Here is an 11,171-nt window from a genome sequence, read left to right as displayed (position 1 = left end):
GACTGGTTATAACCTGCACGTTGATGATGCCTCTTTGCCAGAGGTTTTCTTAGCGTCATGGACTCTTTTTACACAGCATGTGTTTGGCCCCACACACACCAAAGGACACACACTGGACCTCGTTTTTTCTTTAGGCTGAACCACTGACTTCATTAGTTCTGAGGACATTTTTATCTCGGACCATCATTCTGTTATTTTTAAACCGTCCTTCCATCCGTCTCCTGTTCGACATCTCCTTAATTCTCGCATTTTAAATTCCTCTACTGCTGCTAAAATTTCGGATGTTTTACATTTGGTGTTGCCTGTCTCTGACGAGGTTGATTTATTAACAGATCTTTTAAATAATCATTGTCTTTCTATTTTAGAAAGTATTTGTCCTTTTAAACCATCCGACCCATCCTTCAAATTCGGGGAAATGAAGGACGCATTTGTCGGCTGCATTCGGAGGAGTCTACGAATCTGGACAGCCTTCAGCGCGTCGCTGTGACGTAATCGGTCTACAAATGCGGCCTCAGGAGGATGCAGCCCATGAATTTGGCTTTTGTGGCTCCCAGACTCTGGAGCTCTTCCACTGAATGTGAGATCTGTAGACTCTGGCAGTTCTGTTAAAAACTGTTAAAAACCCATCTTTTTAAATTTGCCTTTGGTTGATGTTGTTTTATGTTCTAGCTTCTGTGAAGCACTTTGTGATTTTATCTTGAAAGGTGTATATAAATAAAATGTTACTTATTTTACTTTGCTCCTCCCCTCACCCCAACCAGTCTCAGCAGAACCAGTCTCAGGAGATGGCCCCGCCCCTCCCTGAGCCTGGTTCTGATGGAGGTTTCTTCCTGTTCAATGGGAGTTTTTCCTTCCCACTTTTCTTCCTTTCAGCGTAGATCATCTGTGTCACAGCTGACTGAAGATTTCAACCACAAACATTCTGAGAAGTAAGATCTCAGAATAAATGCACAGTGGAAAATATAAGCACATTGTGAAATGTCATATTGTACGTTTGACCACACTGACTCTAAACTATTAACAGCTGATCTAATGTTGGAAAGCACCTTCCACCTTCCAGCCCAACCTACAGAGTTTACCGGCAGTGACGTGTTCACACAGTGACGTGAAGGCAGATGAGTTGTTATGACCATAAAAAGACATTTAGACTTTGTGGCTTCTTGTGTGAGGACACAGCAGAGTATTTAAAGCTCAGAGTGATGCAGCGAGCGGTCATTTCTAGTCTGCGTGCTTCATGTGCTTCTGTGTCAGGATGAGGGTGAAAGTCTTCAGCTGCCTGTTAGTCTTCGTTCTGGGCTGCAGTGCAGGTAAAGAGCTGTTCATACTTTTACAAGCCACACACACACACGCACACACACACACACACACACACACACACACACACACACACACACACACACACACACACACGTAAACGTTAGCAGTTGTCACATAACTTCATTCATAAAGGCTCACCATTTCTTTGACACCTGTATGGTGTAAATTATAATGAAATATTTGAATTTTGGTCCCCTGGAGCTTCACAAACCTCTCATGGATGAAGCCTGAAAGCGTATCTATCCTTTGTGATGATTATGAATTGAAAAACACAGAATATAGGCCGAGGGTTTGTGACAGCGCACTAGTGTTTAATGTCGTTCTGTGGTTTCTGCATATTGTCCATCATGTTGTAGATATTGAATGATATGTTGGATTGGTGCAGCTGCAGGGTGGACTGTACTACGAAGGATATTCAACAACTAAACCTAAAGCCCACCTCAGACGGATGTCAGTTTGCAACTTTGCCTGTTAAGCTGGGCTGTGTTTCAGTCCTCACACCACACATGCAGAACTGAAATGGTCAGGGTTGGTTGCATTTTTAAAGAAAATATTGTTTAATTTTCAGGATTGATGGACACAGCATGTTTGGGCACTTCTGTCAGAATAGAAAAGAAAAGCATTTGAGAAAGTGTGAAGGTGAGAGGCCAGTAGAGAGGCTCGGAGACGCTTTCAGTCTGCCTCCAAGAGATTCTGACAGGCGACCCGGGAGGGGGGGACGGTGCTCTACCAGCACTGTTTACAGTGCGGTGGGAGTGCTGCTGACCCCGACTGGGGATATTGTCAGGTGGTGTAAGGAATCCTTAATCCCACGGACACGTCTTCTGTAGAGGAAGCAGAGTTTGGGGACGAGGACGGCTCCTGGCAGGGCCTCTGGCTGGATGAGATTCATCCTGATTCCTGAAGGCTCTGGATGTGGTGGGGTCGCTTGGCTGGCATGTGTGGAGATCAGGGGCAGTGCCTTTGGATTGGCAGACCAGGGTGATGGTTCCCATCTTTAAGAAAGTGTGCTCCAACTATAGGGAGATCACACTCCTCAGCTTTCCTGGGGAAGTCTATGCTGGGGTGCCAGAAAGGAAAGTACTACATCCTTATTCTCACTTATGGTCACGAGCTGTGGGGTAGTGACCAAAAGAACAAGATCGCAGATACGAGCAGCAGAAATGAGCTTCCTCCAGAGTGTGGCTGGCCTCTGCCTTAGAGATAGGGTGAGGAGTAGAGCTGCTGCTCCTCCACATTAAAAGGAGCCCATTCGGGCATCTGACAAGGATGCCTCGTGGGCGCCTCCTGGGTGAGGTGTTGTCCAACTGGGAGGAGGCCCTGGGGCAGACCCGGATACGCTGGAGAGATCATGTCTCTCGGCTGGCCTTAGTGTTTTCCTGGGAAAGCTAGGTGGCTGGGGAGAGGGAGGCCTGGGCTTCTCTGCTTGGCCCCCCGCGACCCGGCCCCGGATAAACAGAAAAAACGGATGGATCACCGTTGAGTCCATTCATAATCAGGTTGCTTCATAATTTACGATTTTAAAAAATTCCGTTTTGAGAGCAAAATGAATGTTGTCCTTGCTTAAACATCACCAGGTAAACAGGACTTTCCTATTGAATTATTGCTACAAATTCCATCTGTAATAGTTTAATGTCATGCTGTGTCTCACAGGAATAATCCAGAGAGTGATCAAACAGAAGGAGTCCATCACTCTGCCCTGTCCTGGCTCAGTGGAGGGTAAAGTGACGTGGAGCAGAGAGAGCGAAGGACGGAGGGTTGACCTGCTTGTAGTTGATGGTGACAAAGACATCAAACTCATTCCTGACCCACACAAACGCTTCAGCTCATTGGCAGATAAATCGCTCTACGTTTTCAAGGCCACTCGCTCAGAGACTGGAAAGTACTACTGTAACAATGAGCTGGCTGCAGAGCTGACGGTGACTCCATCAGGTGGCAAAGAGAGAGGAGTGAGCAACAACTCGACAGAAGTGAAGGAAACTGTCTCCATCGGTCAGACGTTCAGTCAAATATAACTTTACAGCCTCACATCCATATATTTAAGACTTTTATGAATGTATATTTGAAAGTATCCTGTGTTTCTGTTAATATTATATGTGTTGCTGCAGCAACAACAATATTTAACATTCCCTCTGAGACTGTAAGCATTAAGAACGCTCTGATGGGAACGTCACTTCACTTTTGTTGGATTTTTGGAGTTCAAAACTGAACAAAACATTTGTTTTTTACAGATTTTGAGGATCAGATAAATCCTTTTATTAAACAATAATGTCAGTCTGTGATTAATGTTTCATACAGCGCTGTGTAGCTCTCACTCACACACTGCATCCCCAAATCAGCGCTCCACCCTGAGAGTCCAAAGTGAGCTGCATTTGTTTCTTTATTCAGAGATTTATGATAAATGTTTTCAGCTCACAGCTTGTCTGGAGCTACGAAGCAACAGCAGGTAGAAAACCACCATAGATATACTTTGAACATCACACAGGCCTCCCTATTGGATAGTTCCATCCTGCAGTAACCAATCATCTGTATCAGCTGCACAACAACGTTTTAATGCCACATGACCGCCGGAGGGCGCCAAAGTAAAACCGTCGAGTGGTTAATGTGTCAACAATGTGTCATCGTGTGACTCAGCAGTAATTTCCCTCAAAATAACAACAAATGCAGTTTGAATAATTTTATATTTTAACCCTTGTGTGGTGTTCGTATTTTTGTTACTCAGCGATGTTCATGAGTCTGGTGGACCTGCTAGAGGTTTGGCTTTCCAAACTAACTCTATCAAACAATTTTGTGTTAAATTACTCAACAGATGTTTACTTCATCCCAATTACAAGACATATGAACAGCAAACACGGTTAATTTTTCCCTTTGCCTTTGTTAGATCACATTTATGAATTAATGTGCTTCTCGTTTCTTTTCTTTTTTTATATAAAATGTTATAAAAAATAAATCAGTTATAATCAAGAGTGGAGTGAGTGGAAAGACAACACATTTACACATGAAGCAATATGTTTCACAACTAGATGACATCAGCTGCTCATCAATGGTGACATTAGGCCCAGGGTTGTGAAACAGGGGGAGGTGGTGCACCGACTATCCCACACTGTCCTGATGGCAGCCAGCTTGTCTCTCTGCCGTCGAGCTGGTCTGTCGTCTCGGTTAAAAACAGATAATCCTGGAAATTTTGTGGAAGTTTTCCAGAGACACTGATGCACGGAAAAGTTCTGCATCCCACAGGGATTCTGTGGATTCCCCTTTGGACCTGAAAACTCCAGCAAGGATAAGAACCCCAAAGTAGGCCTGTAGATCAATTTGGTCCATCTGCTTCCACTACTGTCCAAAAACACACCTTCCTTCTAAATTACTGCAATCCAGAATAATTTTCTGGATGGAATCTGGGATGAAAAGCTCAAATGAAGACTTGATGTCCTGCACATGACCGTGTTGGCCCTGGTTGCACCCTTATCACGTTTGCAGCTCTGCAGGGTGGCTCATTTCTTGGGCAAGAAGACCATTCAATTTCACCAGTTATTGTCTTCCATATTTCTTCACTTGCTGTCTGGTGGGCTTGTTCTGGGCCTGGAGCTGGCTGCAGATGGGGTACTCGTCTTTGTTTTCTTACTAAATGGCGCTCAGCCTCATCCTCTTCTTCAAAGTCACTGTCAGACTGAAAATTCAGAAATGTGATCCTCATATTCTGAAACCTCTTCTTCTACAACTTCATCAGAAGCGCCTCTCTCTTCGAAAATCAATTGCAAGGCCCTCGCAGAAGATAATCTTTGGCCATCTTGATCAGTTGTGATAAATGACTGAGCACACTGGCAAAGTCTTATTTATAGTATTATGCCCCTAATTTGCAGGAGGGACAGGGTATGAGAAAATGAGATTTGGATCCCTCAAGAAAGAGTATAAATGTGCAGGAATGTCAGAGCAGACGTGTTGATAGTTGAATTTTCAATAATGTTGCAACTTTGTGCTGCAGGGGAAGAAAACACTATCAGCAGCACCAGAGAGGAGGAAGACAGAGTGTGGGAACACAGGACCTGCACTCTCAACACTTTTACTAGACCTGGGTCCAGTGGACCCGGACACCTTGTATGTAATGTAAATGCGTGGGGGGAGGTACAGTATGAGGTCATTGAAAATGTTTGTGGATTTATGTCCCTCACAGAAAATAAGCCAAAGATAATAAACTGTAGACGTTTTCTCCCGACAGGGACAAAAGGCTGCACAGCTGTTGTCACAGCTTCAGTTCTTGTCTCACTTGCTAACTCTCACAGTCGCTGGAGAGACAAAAGACTCTTCCCCCACTCTGAGTCTTTGTGTGAATGCTTCCCTCCAACTTCCTGAGATGCCGTCTGTTAACAGCAGGAATGTGTGAGACTGAGGCTAAAACCTTGTGGCACCAAAGCATCATTCAGTAAGATAATGTGAATAATACAGAAATAGAAGAAATTCTTCTACCCGTGAAACACTAATCCGCTCTCTTCTTCTAAGATCGTGTCAAACGTTCCTTTTTGGTAGAGCTTGTAGTTGAGGCTGTGATCATGTGACCCTGAACATCATTTAGCCATGTTGCTGTCGGCTCAGGCTGCTGGCAGATACAACTTTCTGTTTTTCTTTGCATCTAAAGAACAACTGAAAGCATCATAGGCCTTTCTGCCATATGCAAATGATGCTGCTGCAGCAGAATGGCAGTGTTTAAGTGGAGCTATAAGAGCAGGAATTCATGCTTTCTGTGCTTCTGGTGGCAAAGTGTTTGTGTTTCACGCTGTAGGCGTCCTCCTAATACACACTGACCTTTAACCAGTGCAAACAAGTATCAGTGTCAGAGGGAATAACACAAAAACACACACAGCAAAAAGCACAAACCAGCTCGTTCTATTTATAGTTCACACATCAGAGAGAAAGAAGTTTGAAGTGTGAAACACCATCGTGCACACGGACGTCAGCAAACTGTTTCAAGTTTCATTGTCAATGACAGAAAACGGTGTAGCAACACGTACCTGTAATCAGTGATGGGAAGGTTACTGTTAAAATGTATCCCACTACAGATTACAGATTACATTCTGAATACTTTGGATTACTTAATATATGATCATGCTTTTTACAGCTACATGAATGTGATTTATTACTATTACTGAAGGCTACTCTCCACACCAACACCAGCTAGATTTAAATCATAATATAAATGAGTAACAGCAGGTGGACATTAGGTAAGGCTGCACTTTTTGCAGCGATCTCGTATAGAAAACTATTCGTATATAAAACAGGTCAGCGGCTCTGAAGCGTAGTAAAGGGACCTCTGGCTAATACGTCGGGTTCGTGTCGGCTCGTAGCTGAAAACTAGCTTTACTTTGTTGTCTGGGTCGAACTTTGCTAGCAGAGACAGAGAGAGGCGTTGAAAGGCTGCTGCCAACGGAGCTTATTGTTTCAGAGGAAAACACGAACACGCGTACAGTCGAGTCTTAACTAGCTTACTTACAAGCTGGGCTCGTCAGCCTTTTGCTCAGTGGTTATTATTATAGTTACATGCTTCCAGCTCCCGTTTCTGCTCCGTGACAGCTCCTACTTTTCCTTTTTCTCCCTCCTCGCTCACAGACACATCACGGGTCCATCCTCCCTGCAGCTCGGACTACACTGCCCATCAGGCTTTAGGGCGATGCCTGTAACACTTCCTGTTGCCTTCATATTAAATATATTTTTTGAACAATAATTCTTATAAATATTTCTTCACGTCATTATGCGGGCACAAGTACAGGTGACATGGGCGGCGAGAGTGAGACACAAACATTACAGCCTCTTATTGTGTGTTTTCTTTGGGTTTCCACCGTTCTGGGATCCTGGGCTGGTGCTCCCTCTGTTGGTCCCTGGTGTTAGTGTTCCCTCTGTCTCGTCAGTTAATCAGGTCCAGCTGTGTCTCCCACCTGTGTGTGATTTCCCAGTGTCCCTCTGTGTGTATGGGTGTGCTCGTTACTGTCTGTGAATCCACTGTGTGCTCTCCCTGCTGTCCTCCCTTCGTGTTCAGGTTTGCTGTTCTATAGTTTAGTTTCTCCCAGTTTGGATTATTATTAAGTTCTGTTTTTGCCACTTTGTGTTCTGTCATTTATAATAAATCTCCATCGCATCTCTGTAACTGCATCCGAGTCCTTTTCCCCAAACACCAGACGACTGCTGCGCCAGCTGTGACAAACACTGCCTGCAATGAAATTCTTACACTTGTGTTCCCCAACTTTACATGGACATATAGGAAGTATACAGGTGTGTTAAAGAATAATAATAATATTAAAATAAAAAAGCCTGAAAGTATTAAAATATTAATAGTTTAATATTTACAGTTGTGCAAAAATGTGCAGTGAGGATTTAAGGGCATTGTTTAAAGACAGTGGTAGAGTCCTTTTGTAATGGTGTGTATCGAATGTCAGCAGTTCAAAAGCCTGATGGCTTGTGGGTAAAAACTGTCCCTGTGTGTGGTAGTGCGGGTCTGGATGCTCCTGAGCCGCCTGCCGGACGGCAGCAGTGTGAAAAGTCTGTGTCTGGGATCAGAGAGGATCCGCTGCGTCGTCCTCATGCAGCGCTGTCTGCAGAGATGCTGCATGGCTGCACGTTCAGTCCTGGTGATGCTGTGCTGACCACCACCCTCTGCAGAGCTTTGCAGTCCAGAGCATTACAGCTGCATCAATGGTGCATCGACAGAAGTTCTTATTATATTTAAAAAAATAATAATTCTGGGGTTCATGCTGAATCTTCTCAGGCGCCGCAGGAAGAAGAGCCGCTGTCTTGCTGCTCTTGTGATCACACCAACATGTTGTGACCAGCTCAGATCCTCGCTGATGTTGATGCCTCTGAAGCAGCTGACTCTCTCCACCTCTGCTCCTTCGATGTGGATGGGGGTGTGGCCTCCTCTCTGCAGTCTGCTGTAATCCACGATGAGCTCCTGGTTTTGCTGACGTTGAGCAGCAGGTTGTTGTCGCGGCGCCGTGATGTCGGGGCTCTCACCTCTGCCCTGTATGCCGTCTCATCTCCATCAGAAATGCAGCTGATGATGGTGGCGTCATCTGCAAATTGGATGATGGTGTTGGAGCTGTGTGTTGCTGTACAGTCGTGGGTGAACAGGGTGTACAGCAGGGGGCTGAGCACACATCCCTGGGGGGCACCTGTGCTGAGTATGGATGAGGTGATGCTGCCGATGCGAACCACCTGAGGTCTGTCTGTCAGGAAGTCCAGGATCCAGCTGCATAGGGAGGAGCTGATGTTCAGGTCACAGAGTTTCATGACAAGTCTGGATGGTGTGATGGTGTTGAAGGCGGAGCTATAGTCTATGAACAGAATCTGCACATGTGTGTTTTTCTGCAACTTCCTCTGAATAGAACAGAATAGAAGAGGCCTTTATTGTCATTGCACATGTACAACGAAATAAAGTACAAGACTGTGGTTTAAAAATGTGAATTTGTTAACAGTTAGCAGGTAAATCAGTCACTGCCTTCACACAAACATAGACTGAGTCATGAGTTTGCACAGAGCATTCGGGAAGAGACGGGAACGCAAACACACAGCAGGCTGAACGGGAACAATGAGGTGGAATCAGAAAGAAGCAAGGGCTGATCACACCAACTCAGAGCACTGCTGGCTAGAAGCATCCCAGAAGCAGTTCACCACAAACTCACGTCGATTTTCAAAATAAAAGTCCTGCCACAACTTCCTGTCACACATCAGGTGTTTTCCCAGTTCGTAAGAGCCACCTCACACACTGGGAAACCGAACAGGTGCACGCAGCAATGAATTTTGTTCACTCAGATTCAGCTTTTCTCTGCTCAAAATAAATTTCTCCTCAAAATGCAACACTTGCACCTGCAAACTTTTTTTACGTGCGCTCAGAATAGTGGCACGAAAATAACGCCGTACCCTTCCCTCCACTTTTGCACAGTCGAGGAGCGTGTCAGGAGACATTTCACTGCATGTTGTACTTATGCATGTGGCAAATTAAGAATCTTGAATCTTGCCCACTGTGGGCCTGTTTTTGTTTGTTGTTTTACTTTTAGCCACTCCCACATAAGGGCGTCACCACACAGTCGATTTGGCAGATTTTTACACCAATTGTGCTTCTTGATATTAGCAGAAAGGGACTTCTGTTTCCTTGCACACTCAAACCAGGGGAGTCAAACATGTACTCTTCTACAAAAACCCTTTGTGTTATATGTGTTTCCTCTCAGCAAACCCACTGTGGGTGAGCCAGAGACGATGACGGGGTCCTGCAGAGTAAAACTAATGTGGAGCTTGCAAAAGCTAGGGTACTTGCTGTCGACCCTGTGAGGGCGCGTTCACCCACAGCTACCCACTGTGGGCGTGCACAGGCATGTGTGCCAGGCTTTACACAGTGAGTCTATAAACTGAAGCAGTTATCTCACAGCGGCTGCTGATCCACGAGCACCAAACAATTAGCATAATTGTGACATGCATCTGACAAAGCAGCATGAAGATGAGAATGCACTGCAGGAAACTAACAAAATAAAACAGGAAGTACGGTGGGACACAGGAGGAAATGGAGGCGCTATAAACGCAAAGTCATATCGCGTTCAAACATTAAAGAAGCAGGACGTCAGGACTGTGGAGTCTAGAGACAGAGTTTCTGATGAGCTGCTGCTCATGCTGAAGAAAGAATAGTTATCAGGTCCATCGTCAGCAGGAAGTGGAAGCAAACATGTGCAGTGCTCCATGAAGAATAGCATGAACCCGTGTCTCTCGTGTTGAGTGGTCGTCGGTGTTGAAATTAGCTATAACAGTGGTGTGTGTGTGTGTGTTGTGTGTGTGTGTGTGTGTGTGTGTTCGTGTGTGTGTTGTGTGTGTGTGTGTGTTCGTGTGTGTGTGTGTGTTGTTGTACGTGTGTGTGCGTTGTGTGTGTGTGTTCGTGTGTGTGTGTGTGTGTGTGTGTTCGTGTGTGTGTGTGTGTGTGTGTGTGTGTGGTGTTCGTGTGTGTGTGTGTGTGTGTGTGTGTGTTTCGTGTGTGTGTGTGTGTGTGTGTGTTCGTGTGTGTTGTGTGTGTGTGTGTGTATGTTCGTGTGTGCGTGTGTGTGTGTTCGTGTATGTTTCGTGTGTGTGTGTGTGTGTGTGTGTGTGTGTGTGTGTGTGTGTGTGTGTGTTGGTTGGTCAGTGTGTGTGTTTCTGTGTGTTGTGTGTGTGTTGTGTGTGTGTGTGTGGGTGTGTGTGTGTGTGTGTGTGTGTGTGCATTTACCGTTTCCTCTAGCTTGTGTCCAGACTCACATAGACTGTATATGAATGATGGACATGGCTGCTTCTACTGTGATCGGTGCAATCAAGCTACGCTGCAGTCACGTTGACTAAATGCTTGTCAGTCACATGATGGAGCGTAGCTGCTTCGTCACAAATGAAACAGACTTGAATCTGATGCTTGAAGTTTTCTCTGCGTCTTTCTTTTATGAAGCCTGCTGAAGCAGTTGTTCTGAATTGGTTCCATATAAACTGAATTGAATTAAAAGTTATTCATAGAAACACTAAAGTTATGTGTAAAGCGTTTACTGGGCTCCCCATACGCTTCACAGGAGTCGCCCCTGTTGGCTGATATAAATAATGCGGTTTTAAAGAATTTGAAACCACAAGGGCTTCTTCAAACTTCCCCATCTTTTATATACAGTCTGTGATTTGGGTCCATAATGATTTAAGGCGCTGGTTTTAACGAGTATCTGTTTCCAGTCAACGACAACATAAAAATATCCCCATTTAAATGGTAACATTGAAACATGTTCATAGACTATAAAAAGAGCATCTGTTACCTCTTACCCACAAACAAGTTTGTGTTTGTGGTTGTAAAGCTGTGTGGTTACGAGCAGCAGGAA

The sequence above is a fragment of the Haplochromis burtoni genome, unplaced genomic scaffold (assembly GCF_018398535.1).
Source record: "Haplochromis burtoni strain Fernald_Lab_line unplaced genomic scaffold, NCSU_Asbu1 Contig_394, whole genome shotgun sequence".
Classification (NCBI taxonomy): Eukaryota; Metazoa; Chordata; class Actinopteri; order Cichliformes; family Cichlidae; genus Haplochromis; species Haplochromis burtoni.
The sequence above is the reverse complement of the archived record's forward strand: the minus strand, read 5'-3'. Positions refer to the sequence as shown.